At 44.2% G+C, this 18,898-nt stretch overlaps 1 long non-coding RNA gene across 2 annotated transcripts; it reads right to left on the bottom strand.

The window, feature by feature from the left end:
* Nucleotides 1-910: 910 nt before the first annotated feature.
* Nucleotides 911-15,434, bottom strand: LOC107322905 (uncharacterized). Of its 2 annotated transcripts, none has more exons than XR_014938555.1 (6): nucleotides 14,624-15,434; nucleotides 14,178-14,311; nucleotides 13,028-13,187; nucleotides 6,468-6,619; nucleotides 4,183-4,262; nucleotides 911-1,320 (listed from the first exon to the last, which is right to left on the bottom strand). It is a non-coding gene; the product is annotated as an uncharacterized LOC107322905 (long non-coding RNA). The 2 variants fall into 2 exon arrangements; XR_014938556.1 differs by lacking the exon at nucleotides 911-1,320 and adding an exon at nucleotides 2,640-3,132.
* Nucleotides 15,435-18,898: the final 3,464 nt, after the last annotated feature.

Raw genomic sequence — 18,898 nt, 5'->3', positions numbered from 1 at the left:
CCTCAGGTTTGAGGAGTTTGCCAGTAGCATCCAGCCAAATTCCTTCCAAGTCCACCAGAATGATTAAGTTGTTAAAATCTCTATCTATTCATTGAAAGAAAATGGGCTGGAAAGAAGTGAAAACAAATCAAACACCTTATTTTCCTTTGCAGTTTGGAAGTGGTTGTTTAAAGCATTACTCCGCAGGGTGCAAAAGCATCATATGTATTTAAAACAGCTGTTTATTTCATAGAGACTCTACTCAACTTGGATTTTCTTAAAATCACAGTTTCTTTGAGAAGACATTAATAATATCAGCATCTGCAAGAGCACCAATTCACTGCTGAGTGGCATTGCAGCACGTATAGCAGTTGGTGCCTTAAGGAATGCAGTACTGTGTGCAGAACAGATCCCAAAAGTCACCAGGCAAGCATATTTTCAGGCACAAAATCTGATTCTTAACTGTATCTCTCTCTTAATAGATGTCAAGATGGCTGTCTTAAATCTGACAGACACGAGATCTAAATTTCTTCACAGCAAAGACCAAAATCAATAGTTAACCTGAGTGTAACCTCTCTGCTTGAAACCCATGTGCACTTAATTTAGGAATTACAAATTAATTAGTATGAATTATTATAATACAAATGATCAAAACACCATTTAGCATGAAGAACAAGCATAGCACAGGGCTTAAAAAAACAGCACAGCTTGTCAGTGAAGTATCACAAGGCTTGAACCATCCAATGCTTTTTTCCTGCACCAGGAGCTACGTCATATTGTAGGTCTGCAAAAACCAACAGTGCAGGATCTTACTCCAGAATGCTGAGGGGTCTGAGCAAGGACAGACTTGCATCCTACATTTAGCATGAAATCACATCAGTTTAGAAGAATACTAACCGTGATCCGAAATTGTAGTAATTAAAGGAATAATGTCCAAATTTAATTATTGGGCCCCTCACACAAGTAAATGGCATTATCTTCAATGGTGTTCCAGTTACACTGCATAGCTGCAGCATTCATTGACTGGCACTGAGAGCAAATATCTGTGTACTTGTAAACGTGGCAGCATCTACTGCAGCTTTTTGGGGAATAAATTAGTGGGAGGAAGAAGTAACTTCCTTGGCTGTGCAGAATAGTATTGCCTTGGTGCAGAGCTTGTACCCCTTGAGCATCTTGGACAGGATCCCTGTGCTGCAGAAGGGCAATATTAGCTGCCCAAAGAGTCAGAATGATAGAGAAATCAGCAGCTCTTCTCAGCTCATAGGCTGGGCAATGGGGAAGAGGTTTGGTCTCACACACAAGGTCTTCAGGAGGGCTGTGGCAAAGCTGGGAGTGGGCTTCCTGTTGGCAAATCACAGTGCAAGCATTAATTGCAAAACTGTCTATTTTAGGATTGTACACAGATTTTATTTGACAAGCCAAATTCTGACAGTTCACTCTTCATCAGCAGAGTTCCTGCTCTAAATTACCAAGTGCCAATGGCACTCAAGGTAAAGCAGTGTGATAGTAACCACGGATTGTTTGAAGGTCCTGCCTCACAACGTCTATTGAAAATTGAGCATATAGGGCAAGGAGAAAAGAAAAAGCTGCATCCGTAGGAATCATTTTGAGCTGACACAATGCACTGTTGTGGCTTTTTCCCTTCACAGCTTGCGTGCAGCAGTTCAGCTCGTTCTGTTTTCCCTACCAGCTGCTGTATGAACAGTGCCCCTGTCAGCAGGAAGTTACAAAGAAATGAATGAAGACTGATGATTAACGAAGAAAGAGGGTGAATATTGATCATGGAGTCAACATTTGATGGGAGCACTGATGGAATAGTGGTCCCACTGGAAGTTGTTAGGAGTTGATTTTTATGCCCCTGGGCAGTAGCTTTAAACCACGACTCATGATGGAAGAGAGGTAGCTCATAATGTTTTAAACAGGCCATGGTGGAAAACATACCTTCTCCCTCCCCTCCCCAGCTCCTCTCTTTTGTTGTGCTACAATGAGAACAGAGTTCCACCATGCATCCTACATTTGCCCAGAGCACCGAAACTGTACAGATCAAACCCTTAAGCAGGCTCAAACAGGGACAGGACATTTCCATTTTTCCTTGCTGTTCTACCAGAAGTCTACAAAGTCGTCTGTGACAACACACTTCTATAGCGAAATAACTGAAGTATGAATTTTGGTTGTTTGCAACCTGATTCAAATCTCTTTGAAGGCAATAGGAGTCACAGCTCCACTACAGAGCAAAGCTCTCCTAACCTTGGCTGGAATTTCCTGTACCACACAAATTAATGAGCGTACTTGCAATCAATACTGCATATGATGTGCACAGCTGATACTCTCTTTCTTTGATATTATACAAAATCATTCATTATACCAGACCATTCATTTTTCTGATGAAAAAAAACAACTTGCAGATGCTGCCTTCAGGCAAGCTTCATCCACTTCCCAGACCCAACCACTGATCCAAAATGGACATATCAAATACTGTTTGGATACTGCAGATTTACTGCACGCATCAACTTTAATTGGACAGTCAGAAAAGACTTGCAAAGTCACTCGAGTATGGCTGCAGCCCAAAACTGAAGTTAATGTGAGTTGGACGCACACCAACATGCAGCTCTTCTAACAGTCCCATCTTACAAAATAAGAAATTTACAATTTCTCCTGCAAGTGTTTCAGGGGGTGTTTTGGAGGGGTGGAGAAACAGCAAGGAAGGAAGAGCTGATATCAAATGCTGTAATTCTGTTGAAGCTAACAGGATACTGATGTGTCACTACGACAGTTTTCCAATGTTTCTGTGGTCCTCATTAATCTGATCAGCACTCAGAAGGATGCAGAAATCACTGCACATGGGCTCTTCCATGAACCCTGCTCTACAACTTAATCTGTGCCATAGGATGTTGTGTCCTCATTTGGCCATGCAACAGCAAGTGTGTTATTTGTCCAGAGAAAGCTCTGGATTTCAAAACACAGGCAGCTTTCCTATTGCCTTTCCTATTTCCTACTTGGAGCACAATGTCAGGCAGATGACAATAGAAACCTGATAGGGTTTGCATGCATTTTTCTGGAGATTTAGGCTGCGATCTCTTGCCATTCAGCAACTATTCATCTCCCAGAATGAAGTGACTGTTCACAGGATGGTTACAGTTCCACTTATGTGTCCTACAGGAAGAAGGACAAAGCCAGAAGTGTCCCTTTAATTTCAGCAACAGTAAAGACAGAAGGGAGCCACAGCACAACTACTCACAAAGAGTCTGAGATTCAACAGAGAAAGTCTTACAAGTGCACTGAGGCCATAAAGAGCTGAACAGTAGAAATCATTTAATCCTCAGTGCTGCATTTTATCCACAACATTGGCCCTTCAACAGCCCAGAACCCTTCAGGTGCATTTCCAGAGCTGATTACTGCTGTTCCAGGCAAGTAATCTGCAGACACGCAGGTGATTTGCTGGGAAGCTGTCTGCTGCTGCTGCTCTCAGACCCTGCTCCCTTTTTTGCCTTTCAGTTTCCAGAGCATCCTCTGTGCACTAAAAAACGCTCCGTGCTTCTCCTCTTGCTTTCACAGCAGCTGCTTACAGAAAGCCAGCAGTACAAGAGGCAGCAGACACAGAGGCAGCCTTTATTCTAATACTCTTGCAAAACTGTGTGCTACCTTGCAAAGGGTACAATGCATCGCAGCTCCCCTACATAAATAACTTTTTAATGCACCTGTCATTTCAGATGTCACACCAGAGACAAGGTCAGGCTCGGAGAGAAATCAGCCTGCTCCATCCTTGACCCGTCATTCATCATGGCATTTGTCCACAGCCAAGCAGCCCAGCTGGTTAACAGGGAAAAAAACCTTATCTGAGCTCTAAACGGGTCCCATTTCTGATAGGAAGAACTTATTAATAATACTCTCTGGAAAGCAGCGGGAGTTCTGATGGACAGCTTTGCAGGGACATTTTTCAATAGAGAAGCTTAAAATCCTATATCTATGCACCAGATCAGCAGGCTGGAGGAGATGAGAGGTTAATTTTGCAGACAGCAAATGGTGACTGTTTGTAAGTTATTAGAGAGGGAAATATGCCTTCAGTGTTATGGGGATATACGAGCCTTGCCTTCACCTTTCCCCATGTATCATGCTGCGTGTCATCATAGGCACGTTAGCACGCTGTGCAGGTCCCCTCAAATCACCGGGCAATAATTAGCATTGCCAACTCCTGGTTCTTACCTCTTTTACAGGACCCAGCTCAGTTCTTAAAACACGCACCCCCTGAATTCACATTAACTTCAGGAAAAGATTCCTGGGTCCTGTGGAGTTAAGAATAAAAAGTATAAAAGCTTTAAAAATGGCAGCTTTGTTCCTAATGCAGATAACTGCAGGCTTACGACAGCCTCAGAGGCTTCTGGCATTGGTGTCAGGGTTTGTGATTTGGGGGTGTGTGAGAGCAAGGAGAGAATGAGAAAAGGGAAAAGAGAAAGCAGGGGTAGATTCACAGTAGCTTAAAGAGCACTGACTGTGTGCTCGACAGCTCACTGACCTCGCTGGAGCACCGAATGCAGGGCACAGGAGCCACATGGATTGGGTACGGACTCAGGCTGACCTCTGAAATCTGCACTCACAGCATTTTATGAGCTGATTGTTGTTAGACCCACAGACTAAGGCAGTTCATGGGCTCAAGAACACAGAAGCAAGTTCCCACGGCCTAAAGTTTCCAAATTGCATAGTAAAGGCTCATGTATGAGCAATTAAGCCATCGCAGCTCTAGAGTTTTCCACTTAGTTCAGCTTTATTTTGTTGCAAGCTGAATTAAACTGCTATATTACATTAGCAGATGTACCCCTAAGGAGCACTGCAGACCCTACCTACGGCTCAAAGAACAACACTGGGCTGGTTGGTGTCTGCTCTATCTGCCTTCTATCAGCTCTAGCATGGCTTCTGATATAGATATAGAAACTGTATTTTGAGATACAGCACGACCATCTTTACTTAATGTCTACTTAATCTCTACCATGTCTACTTAAGACACCCTGGTATGGGGATGTCACCTGAACTGGTGTTGCTCATATGCCTTCTGTTCTCCTTACTTAAACAAATTCTCACCTTGCCAATGCAGTGCAGTTATTCAGACTACGGCTGGGATTTTCAGATCCCAAACTCCTCATGGATGGCACTGGCTGTACATACAGTCTCCTTTGAAACCCAGGGCCATGCACAAAGCCCTGCCTCACTTTCAGCAGAGCCACCCTCGCCCTCCAGCTCTTGCTATCCCCAATCTTTCCCCATTCCTCAGCTCAGCTCCCATCATCGCTCTCCCTGTGCTGACTCAGCGTCTCCCTTAGAACTCATTTGTTTGCTCTGAAATGCTTTGCTTCCTCTGCTTTGTTCCCCTGGACCTAACATTTTTATTTTATTTTATTTTATTTTATTTGCCTCCTTTCTCCCTCCACAGGGTGACAGCTATTTTATCACCTACAACAAGAAATGCTGAGCCTGTTGTGCAGGCAAAACATTTGCAAAGGGGCAGGGGGTACACAGAAAGCAGTAGGAAATTGATAAGGGTTGTAAAGTAGCTTTATAAAAATGCCAACAAGCCTGCTCAGGGCACAGAGCACCTGCACCTCTGCCCCCGGCAGCGCTTCCTTCAGATGCTCCTATTGTTTTCATTACTATTTGTGACTTGATCATTAATAAATTACTATTACTTTTTTTTTTTTTTTTTTTTTTTTCCTGTTGGCTCCAGCCACCAAGGGAGCCAGCAGGTGCACCACTTTTACAATTAGCCCTCTGTAATGCATGGTTGGCAAGAAAAGTTGTCCGCAAGCTGCAGACTTTACCAACTGCTCGATGGCAGCAACTAGAGGACAGTGTGCAGGAAAGCACCTTCATGTGGCAGCTCACACAGCCAGAGGGGTTCAGTCTCAAACTTGGGGTCCTGCTTGTGAAGGTGAGTGGTAGAGGCAGGGGAAGAATGTACACAGGCCATCTATGGGGTAATGAGATCACAGTAAGTCTTACTGAAACCATTATTTCCATCATCTAAGATACTGTCCTGGTTAGAGGCAGCAGTGCAACTCATTAAACAGGAATCTGACTGATTAAACTGTTTTGGTTTGAGGAGGGGAAGTTTAGCAGTGAAATCAGAAAGTTGCTTCTCTCCATCTGCAGATTGTGCTCACTCACAGGCAGGGCTCTGGCTTTTCAGATCAGTGCTGTTCTCTGCGTTTGTGTTGGTAAAATTATGGTTGTAACAAATTCCCTTTGTGATAGAATATCATTCCCTCAAATACCACCATCACTGCATTGTCCTGTCCAGCAGCAGCTAAGTGGCACAAGCTGGGTGTTGTTTCAGTTCAGCCACAACAGGGATTATCAGCACAAGGAGTGTGCAGAGCTGTTGTGTAGTTTTTCCCCCAAAAAAGACAGTGCAAAGCAGAAAGCATAAACCATTTGGTGATACCTATACAAGGCAAATGAAAAGTGAAAAATCCATTGCAAAGTAAATGACCACAGACCTCAGATCAGGCATGTAGCCAGCAATCCAGGGAAGCTGTGTATCTTTGTCTCTGAGACAGTTTTCTTCCAGTCCCAATGAACTCAGGTGTTTCACGTAGTTCTGATGGGAAAGCATGTTCCTCTCTTGGAGGAAGTCAGCTGGAACATGAAACTAATAAAGAAAGAGAAAAGAAAAAACATATATATTTAAGATGACATGCTGCTGAAAATCACCAGACTCAGAGCTTGCATTGAGCAGAGCAGGTTCCATTGATGCTGCTCTTCTGCCTTTGATAGCAGCTGTACAGGGTGCTCCAGAGAAGAACAAAGCAGCAACCCTGTGACAATCTGCCCCTTTTACTGCTGCAGGCACAGATCCAATCTGGGGACTGATTCATGCTTTGAATCATAAGATTAGAAGTCTTCTCCAGTATTTCCTTCCATAGAAGGAAATCGAACATCTCATAAGTGGCTTCCAAACAAGCATCCAGATTCCTTGCATCCTGCTAATGTGAACTGGATGTTAAACCAGCAGCCAAACAAAAAGACTGATTTGCTTTTCTCACACTACTTAATACCAGAATCAAAATGCATAAAATCAAAAACATTTCATAAGAACATCTTCATTTGCAGACTCAAGTCACTATGAATTGATCATAACAAATACAGGAGACATTGAAAGCTCCTCTCCTGTGGCTCTCAAGGTCAAAACCTCTAATCTTGGTCACTGCATTTTCAGGCCACTGCAACCCAACAGGCACTTCTAAAAGAGCAGAAAAAAACCTAACAGGAGAATGCTGTCATGTCAATAGCTTTTCTAGTGAGTGTAATGAATGCAGACAACACAAGAGTACTTTGATAGAGGAATCCCATCTGTGTCTAACCAGTAAATCCATGCCGCGCAGTTTGCGTTCAGTGCAACCTGTTTCCTTCCTGAGAAAACAGAACACCAGGAGACTTTGAGGTAGAGAATTTAAGGCAGAACCAGTTGGTACAGCCTTATTCAGGATAAATATGAAAGCTCAAGGCAGATTCTCTTGCCCCTACTGTAATATATGCTATAAGTTAAGATCTACATGTATATCCAATCGCATTTGTGAAGGTAGGGAGGGGAAAAAAATCACCGTGTAGTTAGACACAATTAAATGAGTTACATAAAGGGCACATCTTTAAAAAAAAAAAAAGTCTGAAAACTTTGAAACTGAAGTGGAATGGAATAGCAGCATGAAATGTCAGAGCTGAGTTAAATCCCAGCTTCAGAATCAGTCCTCGATCCAGCCAGAATAGGTCACCCAGACTTCATCCTGCCAAATTTACACTGTTTGTTGAAGTATGCAACTCAAAAAGTTAGAACCAAAAGTTGTCCCTCTCCACTGCAGCTCAAACACACCATTCTCCCTACTGAAAAACTGCCAGCGTTTTCTGTTTTCTCTTGTTCCCTTCCAGATTTATTCTTGCCATGCCCAGCTGTGAGCAGGGCAGTGAGCAGGGGGTCGGGGCTGTGCAGGCTTCATGGGGCAGCCCGGGCACTAGCTCCTGTATGCCTTGTGCAGACCCCATACCATGAAGCCATTAGAATTCCTCCTGCAAGCAGCATGCTGAGTCCCTTAGCTCCTTCCTTTCACTTGACCTGAACTATAGGTTCTGCTGGTTGTGAGCTCAATCACTGTCCTCCCCAGGTCTGCTATTAAACCTTGGCTCTAAGAAACCAAGAAATTAATCTCTGGTGCCCGACTTTTCGCAGCCCAGCGTGCTCTACAGCAGCTATGCACAACCTCTGATCCCCAACTGCATGGCCTCATCCATAAACAAAGGTACCTTGTGGAGTCTGGTGAACCCAGCTGATCCCTCACTAATATCTCCTGGAGCAAGCAGAGTACAAAGCCTTTCAGCTTGGAAGTTTTGCATTCTCTTACTCTTGGATTAAGAAATAAAACAAATTAAACGAGACCCTCACATCCCTACGGTCTTCATTTTCTACAGCACACCCATTGCAATGGGTGAAAAGCATTGCTTTTGCCAGTTACCAGACAGAGTGTTAGTGGGTGAGACAATGCCATGCATCCCTCTGCACTGCAGACCCAGCGTGGCACTGGGGCAGCACAGTGAGGAACAAAGCCACTGTGCATTTGTTAATCTGTCATTCACACTGACAGCTGTGGGTACACGCTGAGAGCCACGGGCAGGGGACAGCCACCAAACCACAGCCAGCAGCACTATCAGAGCAGAGCTGAAGCACCGGCACCTGTCTGCAGTAATTTTCTTTTGCTGATAGTTACAAGGATCGCTGCAATATAAATTCCGCATGGAGTGCTGAGAAAGGAACAAGGCCCCGCTGCACCAAGCGCGGTGTTAGATAGGAAGAGATGACCATGTAAATAAATGGGGCACAAAGGAAGTATTTTTCCCAATTTTACAGGTGAGGAACCATGGCTAAAAGCCATAAATCAGTTTTATTGAGGGGATACAGGGTATTTACAGGAGAAATAAGAACTGAGCCTCAAATCCTTATCCACTGCTCAGTCCCATTTTGTTCCTTTTCTGCTTTGAGGGCCAACAAAGCCCACCAGAACCAACCTTCGTGTCTGCCCATACAGGACAAAGCCAACTTACAATGTGTCCTCCTATCCCTCCAGCCCTGCAGCATGCAACTGCTGCCCCCAGAGACCACCACAAGGAGACCATCCTCACAACACACAGACGTGAGGCTGTCATGGCCAGGGCTGATGCAATTTGGGCACATCCCTCCCCTGCCCTGTCACCCAGCTGCCTGGTTGGCAGCACGTGAACCCATGCTTTGCATCTGCATGAAGAGTTCAAAGCTGGCAGTCCTTAATAATATAAGCACAGCTGCTTCCCTCCACAACTCCCCTCAAATCAAGCAGCCAAGATAGCTTTCTGAATGAACGAGCTATCTTAAGGCACTGAGTGAAATAATTTCTCAGATGCTCAATCTAGTTTTTGAAACAATCTGGAAATGACATTCTCATTAATTACACACCACGTATCTGGAAAATGACAGCGCTACTGAGCTGACAGTGACAAGGAATCAGAAAATAGCTTGTGCAGGTGGAACAAGTCATGGACAAACCTTCGTGTCTATATGGAGGGGATGGACAGAGCTGTGAGGGGCAGCACTGCAGGTGCCTAGAGACCATTTGTGCAGCAGAGCCACAGTGAGCAGTGGGTGATTTCACCCTCCTGGCACTCACAGAGGGAACTTCAAGCAGTGTTTCCCCTTTAAAAACCAAGACAAGCTCAGCCTGGACAATCATTTATATTTGCTTACTCCTTGAGCTTTGGTGCAGTGATTGCTTGCTGGGCTGGGAGCCTCCCAGCCATGTCAGAGACCAAGAGGAAAGTCAGAGGTCTTCCCTGGGCTGAGTCCTGAGCAAGTCAATGGGAAGTAAATATAAACCATAAGCACTGAAGTAAGTGAAAATAAACTGTTTGGTGCATGCTTATACAATGACAGAAGTCTTTGCAAATTCATAAAATGGAGAACATGAAAAGCAGCAAATCCTTTTTAAAACAGGAAGGAAGTCAGGTAGGTGAGCAGGAAAAACAGCCCAGTAGTTAATGTGCTAATGTAGGACCTGGAAAACCTGAGTTTACAGGCCTGCAGTGGGCCCATAAACTTCTACATGCTATCACTGAAACTGGAGAACCACACTCCATTACCCCCAAAACTCAGGAACTGCTTATAAGAACTTCAGGAATTGGGTTAAGTCTCACCAAAAAGGGAAAACATGCCTGTTCGACAGAAGCCAACAGCAGAAGGCAGGAAAGCTCACATCACTTGAAACCACAGCTCGCAAGGAACCCAAACTGCCCAGGAGAACTGAGCCCACAGCTCCATGCAAGGCAACTGATCCCCTTCTCAGTGCACAAGAAAACAATACTCTGACCTTTAAGTAACAATTTTAGTTGTATCAAAAAACTGAAGTGACTTGAGAGCCATTTCTCTTGCTCCCTGGAATCATTTACAAGGGGATTTTTGCACCCAGGCAGAGCATGCAGGCAGGGGGCTGCACCCAGGAGCAGTCCATGCAGCCAGAGTTTGTCTTGGCAGGGAGCTGCTGGCTTCCTTTGCATACAGGGAGCAACCCGGTTCTGCTCAAGAACTGCCTGGTTTAGGAACACGCACCTCAGCAGGTTGGAGCCCTGCAGACAGGCTGCTTTCGTGAGAGAGGGCGTGAAAACAGATCAAAGTCTCAGAAGAAGTTTATTTTAAAGTATTTCCTACAGCCCGATCAGATTATGTTTTTAAAAATTCAATTATCTTCTGATAAACTCAGCAGCCAAATTAGGAAACTAAATACAATTATTAAAGCATAAGAGAATAATTTCAGATCTGCTACAAGAGCCAATTCAAACTTAACAAGCCCACAGATCCTGGCAAGTAACTCCACACAGATCACTCAGCTTCATTTCAAACTAGAAGACCAGATGAATGCCTGGGATATGACTTACATTGATTCTCATGTTTCTAATCAAAACTTATACAGTCCTTTTAGCTGGCCAAACCCAGAACCAAGATTTTGTAGAAAGGTATTCAATTTCTCTATGGAATTGGGGGATTTGAGCAACCCCGTGCTGAGCTATCAAAGCAGTGCACAGAACTTACCTCCGGCGTGCAATGCAAAGCCTGAAAACTTGGAAGAAATATTTCACATAGTGCAGCATTTTGCAGAGCAATCTTTAATCCAGATGCTATCCCAGCAGCTGGGCTGATCTCCTCAACAACTTCAGTACAGTTCTGTTGTGGTCTTTTTTTCCTGAAGAGAACTTCTAAACTCACATCTTGTTGGCCAGTAATTCTGAATTCCCATTCACCAAGTGACCAGCAATGCACCCTGCCATTATACCATATAGCCATGCTCACTTGGGAGCACGGCAGCTGATGTCCCACAGCACACACACATTCATCAGAAGGGAGATGCCCACAGCTGAGGTTATCAAGAGTGGAAACTTCAGTATGCAACAGTGCTGCAGGTGAAGTTTCATCTGACACATTTAACCTTACATATTGTTGCATTTTCTCTCTTCCTGTAGGCAGCGTGGGCTCCTGGACATCACACATCAGTGGCACTAATGAGGAGAAGTGCTGACCACCAGTCAAGAGAAAACGATACCTAACACACCATCTCAGTCTGTAGATTACTGATACCATCATGTTTAAAGGGCAAAGGCCAAAAAGCACGAGCACAGGACCCTTGCCTTTAATAGGGTTGCCATATATACCCAAAACAAAACATACTTTTAAGCTGCCTGCATTTATAAACTCTTGAGGCCCATATTTGAAGGAAAGGGAAAACCTTCCATGCTGACAACTCCTCCCAGCAAGTTACAGAAAGGAGGTATTTAGGGGAGAACATGAATTCCAGCCCCTGATGGAAAAACACACTCCTCTTGCAGCAATTTCTGTTGTTGTATTTTTGTATGGGGGTTAAAAAAGGTTTGATTTTGCAGTTTAGCATGTTGAGGCCTCTCAGTGCTCGCTGTCGGAGGGTGCCGATTACCCAGCTTCATTCATCAAAGTGTCACTTTTCTGACAGCCATTAATAAATATACTGCCAGAGCCCCTCACACCTGGCAGCCATGGTACACTGCAACACACCGCTAACCTAATTTGCTAATTGCTGCTTTCCCCATTAATTTTAGTCCTGTCTTGTTTGGTGTTGACATGGAGGGAAAAAGAAAGAAGAGTGGGGAAAAAGAAGCAGGCAAGAAAGTAAGCTTTGGGAGTTTTCTGATTATTTCTTCACTTGTTCTTCCCCCTCCATCACCATTTACTTGGGGGTATCAGCTTCCTTTTTATCCTTGCCCTTTCTGAGAGGGCTGGCAGCAATGGCAATTTGGGCACTGTGGTGTGAGGGCTTAACAAGCTGCACACCATGTGTTACCCACATACAAGCCCAGACTCTGGCACTGTGTTTCTCTCAGGCCCCCACCCTGAGCTCCCAGCCTATGGCTGCACAACAGTGGGGCTTGGGGTGCTCTGTCCCCCAGACATCATCGGTCTCAGCACTTCACACCTGCCAAAATCCCTACTCTGTTAATTAAATTCCCATCCACTCTCAAGCGAACATCACTCAGTTCCATTAATCATATGATTTTTCTGATAAATATCCTCTTTAAGGCCCAGGTACAGACCAAGTCCTTTGTGACTAAGCTGGACTGAAACGCAGGTCTCCAGCCGAGGTCAATTAAGACAAGGAGTACCAGACCCATCAAGCCTTCAGGCAGTGATGAATTATTGTTGCAGCGCTAGTAAAAGTCTCCCTGCAGGACACTCACCAAGCTGTTGTACTTGGACCACACATTGGGGTCCATATGCTCCAAAGCTTTTCCTTGCCTGATTAGGTCTAGTGATGGCTGCCCGCACCCACTGCTCCAGCTCTGCCTCCCCTTCTCAGGAACAGTGCTCAATCACTGGGGGCACAGAGGCTCCCTGGGCTCTGCACAGCCATCACTTGGCCACCAATGCTTGGTTAAGGACACAGACACCTGTGTTCTGCAGAGCTTTCCAGATCATTAATTCTTTTCTCCAATTAATGCAAGAAAAGGGTGCACTTACCCCACAGGTAAGGCCTGTGTGCATGCTCCTGTCCCCTCAGCCAGGCAGCTTGGGTCCATCTTTCTTGGTAAACAGAGCTTCCCACTGCCAAGACACTCAGACCACAACCACACAACATGAGGAATGGTCCTCTCAGTCTGGGACAGCATCCACTGCCAACCTGTGCCAAATACAAGAATTTTGGATGCTTCCTTAGCATTGGGAGGAAAGGAATGAAGGTGGCCAAGTTCCACCTTAAGTGGGTGATTGCAGTCTGCTAAACCCACAACAAATAACCGAGTCTCAAACACAATCCAAACACAGGGCATGTTTTAAAATTGCTTGCAACGAGACACTAGTAGATATGAGCATGAGAGGTTTTGCTGCTTCTGAGCAGACTTTGGTGCAAAACGCATGTTTTTCCCTAAAAGAAGCAGAAGGTTTAAACAGTTTTAAATTGGATAATACTACAAGAAGGCTCAGACTGTTTCGAAATGATGAGCTGGTAAGAAAACCCTTCTTTGAATCAGGATTATTACAATGATATTAGAGGATTAGCACAGGTCTGGGAGCAGGATTCAAGCAAACCTGCCAATTCTGGACATTGGACATTTTGACTGCCTTTGAACCCTTTAGCTATTCTGACAGTTAAAACTGTGCTGCCATGGCACAGCCCTGCTCCCAGCACTTACACCCACAGCTCTCCCTAAGCCACAGGTGAGATCTGTTTGTATTTCCTTTAGCACAGAAGGGCCAGGCTGGCACACACTCACCTTTATGGCTCGTTGCTACTCTGCCAGGAGCAGGACACACAGGCCAAGCCTTCCAGGAGCCTTATAAGTCAAACACACTGTCCTGTTCCAAGTGGAGTTAAACAGGCCCAGTAAAAAGTAACAGCACTTCAGCTTTTAGCCAAAAGCCTCCATTCACGGCCCTTTAAAGTTAAATTTACTGCCTCCATTTAGCAACATCCCTGTGAAACTCCCTCCTGGTTCAGAACAAAACCTCTGTGCAGTTCAGCTGCGCTGTGGCAAACAAAACATTTCATCCTAGGGATCCAGCCATGCATCTGTCTGCCTTTATTCAGATCTCTGTGTCTCTTTATTCCCTTCGGTTTTCAACAGCTCCAAGCAACCAGATAGCACAGCTCGTCCTGCTCCCCACTGCTCACCTTTCTGCTATGGCTGAAGAGCTGATCACAAGGAGGAAAGCCACCAACATGTCTTTTTCCCCTGTGACAGAAGTGGATGCAGCTTTATTGAGCTTCTTGGGCTGCGTCTTCCACCACAGGCAGATCAAGAAAAACTACACAGGGCAGAGAATGAGTAAAATGATCAATGCTCTGCCCTGGAGTATGATAACTCCCATTTTTCAGGAGTCAAGGTTAGCTCAGGGCTTCAGCTGCTCTGCAGGATCAGCCCTGCCCTTTGAAGAACCAATTCGTTCCCTTGCACGAGGCTCACTGTGCCCTGACCCACCACACCACTGCATGTGCCACATGCTTTCTGCACACACACAGCCTTCGTGCTGAAGCCAAAAAGCAAGAAAGCAAGAAAAAAGTTTAGAGCATTTCCTAACAAAAGAGAAAATAAGGGAAAACATTCTGTTGAAAAATACCAGGTCAAATGGAGAAGGGAGTCCTTTCATCTTCCATGCTCTGGGTTGGTTTTATTACACTGCGAAGCCATTTTACTGAATTAGTATCGTAATCATGGCAGGATAATGGGGGTATGGAGCACTGCAGCACAAGCCAGATCCCTCAGCTGGTACAAACCAGCATGGCTCCATTAACTTCAGTGGAGCCAATTTATATCAGCTGAGGATCTGCCCTTTAGTTTTTACTACAGGAAAGCCAGACTACAAATGGGAGAAACCTATATTAAAAACAAATATCTTCAATCACAGCAGCAAGAATGTAGAAAATATTGGCTGAGTCAACTTTTATAGCAATGTTTTCTTTCTCTCCCAAGTGCTCAATTTTGAACACTCCCCTATAAAATTTTCCAAGCCTGGAGCAACTTTCCTCTTTCCTTTGGTTAAAGCCCACCTCACCTGATGGAGGCAACAAGGCTCTGGAGATGCTCAAGTCCTTTCCAGAGCAAAGTAGGGCTTAGGGAACTGGTAGCATCCCTGCACTGAGCCATCTCAGAGCTCCAGCCTGCCAGCAGGGCAGTTGTGAAAATGGAGATTGGGCCACAAACATCTGCTCTTCTTGGGAAGCGTGACCCCTTCCCACAAGGAGAAGGTTACTCCAACAGCCCCCTTTAGGAATGCCACTGGGTCCCTCAAATGAAAGCGCACAGAAGAGCTCAGGGCCCCTCAGCAGCCTTGCAGCAAGCACCTTTTGTTCAAAGCCCAGAGCTGTTAATTAAAGGCTGGTGATTAATGATTAAACTCCACGTGGTTCCCATCTCAGGCTTAAAAAGTCCTCAGGATGCTGACTTTGCTGAAGGTTTCATTGTGAAGTTCTGGGAGGTGAGGGGCTATTTATAGAGAAGTCCATCAGAGCACTGAAAGGAGGTGCTCCTTCCACATAATTAAGAAGAAAAGAATAAAAAATACAATTTCCAAAAAGCATAAAGGTCAAATATTTAGATGAGGTAAATAAGTGATCTGCCTGTATGAGCAGCAGCCAGAAACAAGAGACTATTTCTGTGTGTGCTTTCCCCAGCTGGGCACGTTCAGTTCTTGGACTCGGGTTTCTACAGGCAAATATTCTCCTCTCCCAGGGAGTTCAGAATTCATTGTCCATAAAGATCATGGATCCTCATGCCATATTGCATTCATGAATAACGAATACAAAGGATTTCTACATGCAGGATCTGATGCGTGGATAAGGGCAGCATTTATCCATCCTGCTCACACCCTGGCCTCTCTGCACCCAGCTCAGCCTGAGTGGCACAGGCTGTGGAAATGAAAGCTGGAGATCTCTGAGTTCTACATTGTTGTGGATTAATGTTTTTGGAAGCTTTGAAAACTGACTGAAGTTTAAATTATTTTAAGACACTGGTAATATAAATAATCTGGGTTCCTAGCTTTTGGTCCTTGCTGACCCATGACAGGCCAGGTTTCTTTCCTGATTATAAACTTTCTCTGACCGCATTCAAGTAAAGAAGGTTGGTTTTTCCTATGAATGTTTGGAACAAACCTCTCTTCTTACAGAAATGTATATACTAGAACTCTTCCCAAAGCTAATAGCTCCTCATGGCACTGAATAGCTGAGTACCATACCAAGTCATACAAATGTTTTCACAGCTCCTCGTTTGCTTCAGCTCAGCAACCCACAAAATCTAGGAAATGATGGTTGGAAGGGCCCTCTGATCCCACCTGCTGCTCCATACTGTTGCCAACATTAGGCTATGGTTATAGTTCCACAAATAAGATGGGCCGCTTTGTCCTGTGCTATACCCATACAGTTATTTCTTAACCAAAGGCAGCTGTGCTGCTCAAGCATGATTTGCCCTTCATAAACCCATGCTGATTTTTCAGATTCTCACCTTGTTCCTTCAAACCCACAGGTCTGAAATTCACCTTTGGGTGGATTCTCTCGGACCCATACATTCAAATACATCTGACTTCTCTGACAAGCCCCTGAACGCCCATTCCTCCACTTTTGGCTGCCCTTTTCCTTCCCATGACGGTTTTGACAAGAACTTCATGTACGTTTTCTTTGGTTTCACAACAAATGCATCAACAATAAACCTCTGCTGAAACACCGTATTTTCAAAACACAAGCTGAAACAAATCAATGTCTCCTCACATAAATACTGCCAAGTCTGAGCCCCACTGCCACCATTTTACATCTTCCAGTCTTCCCGTGGTGCAAAAATGTTTAATTGTGGTTTGGGGTTTTATCTCTCTCCAGCCTTCAATTGTACTTATGGGATGCATGTTAGACGTATTTACATTGAAAACTTAGATAGGAGATCTCAGAGCTTAGTTATGCCCTGTCACAGTGCTGTATATCCTAGATAGCTTGCATAGGTTTCAAGAGATTGCAGATTATTTTTATCCCCTTTTGTCCTCAGTAGTTAGCAAAAAATTTGGGTACTTGCAAGTTTTCCTCTTGTGTAAGGGGAAAAAGGACTAACAGCGGAGTCAATGAGCAGATCCTGTCTGTTCACAAAGGACACTGAATGTCCCTTGTTCCCTTCCATGGCATTAAATATGAGAAGAGATTGCTGTGCAGAATTGCCCACACTGTGGCTCTTCTGATCAACACTCAGATCCAAATCCTCCCTCTAGTTTTTCTGACAAAACTATATTTGCAGTATATTTTGCAATGCTATCACTTTCCAATTTCATGGTCTTTCTACAAATATAGTTTATAAACCAGTCCGTAGCTTTTCCATGTATTCCACATGCGCCTGTTTCATATGCAGAAATATTTTGGGGTTTTGGCTGGTGGCTGCTATCATTTGAGCTATGTGGTTTCAAAAATGTCTTCTTACAACTATCCTAGTAAAGGAGTGGCACTTCTGCTTAGTCCATAATGTTACATGACTGGAATTCATTATATGGTTTTCTCCGCTTTGCTTTATCTTGTGAAAGAATGCATTTGCAACACAGTGCCCTAGGCAGTTCATCAGCACCAGGGCTCAATCCCAGCATGACAGACATTACAGAGTCATGGAATATTCAGAGATTATATTCAGGTTACCGACACTGTGTGTATATCCTTATCCATCCTAGTGATGGTTCTCCTGGCTCCATGATTAAGATAAAAACTGCTTCCAGGGAAAAGAAAGAAAGGAAAAGGAATGGAAGATGCCTTTCGTGGTTAATTAATGCAAGCCTTGAACACTAAAATGGGGTGAGTAACATGTCTTTTGAAGTTTGGCTACGTGGAGGGAGAAAAATCTCACATGTAGGTTTGACCTGGTTCAAAGCTTTAACTGACAAAAGGCCTAAAAAGACATGAAATAAAATTCCTGCTCTAGATAAAAATAGTCATTTATGTTTAATGTAAGATGTCATAGGTACAAAACTAGGCACAGGAAGATTCCCTCTCTCTTTCCAGTCCTCCAGGACGTGCAGAAACCAAAGTCCTCACTGTATGGTAGAAAAGAGAAGAGTGAAAATGCAATTAAGCTGCTCATTTTTCAGAATAGATTTGACTTGAATTACTCCTGTTTCCAACAAATAGCTCTGCACTGTCAACAGGGTGATCTATGACCATCCTTTCTGTGGACCCTACAAAAGGACAGCAGGTTTCCAAAGAGTGAGGAGGAAGGTACGGCTCTAAACCAATGTTTCACCCAGACTGGCTGTTTTTGAGTAAGGTCCAAAAAGGTCAAAAGGAAGGTAACCCACAAGAACACAGCATCTTAATGAGCAAGTCTGTAACATTTTGGCAGAGAAAACTATCATCTGCTACTAGTAGTGCAAAGATTCAAAGCTCTGCATGACCCGCGGAGCCAAAGAAAGCAAGCATAGGTTACATTAAAGACTTTAAACTGAATGTAAAAGAATAACACTTCAAATCAGACATATTCCAGTGGACTGCCTTCCTGAAGTAAATCCAGCAGCTCTTTGGACATCAGTGGGTTACTCCTTGTTGAACTGGAAGAAAAGTTTTGCCTGATGCTCTTAACAGTTGTAGCAGAACACAAACATCTGGGTCCAATTCCCCACTGATAGGAGCCCTTCGTTACCACAACTGTAAAATACCTATTGCACAAGAAAGTTAGAAAGCCAGCATGAAGTGCCTTTTTGTGCTGACAAATGTCATTACAATGAAGTATCACCTAAACTCAAGTCTCGCCAATTCCCTTTGTTTCCAATTTTCACACACACCAAAGACTTAAGCAAAACAAGTCAGTAATGTGACAATGGAAGATAAATGTATAATTCATGAACACCAGAGGAAGAGAGTTAGAAAGCAATTGCAAG

This window comes from Coturnix japonica, chromosome 37 (assembly GCF_054131305.1).
Source record: "Coturnix japonica strain WE chromosome 37, WE-NBRP24, whole genome shotgun sequence".
NCBI lineage: Eukaryota > Metazoa > Chordata > Aves > Galliformes > Phasianidae > Coturnix > Coturnix japonica.
The sequence above is the reverse complement of the archived record's forward strand: the minus strand, read 5'-3'. Positions and strand labels throughout refer to the sequence as shown.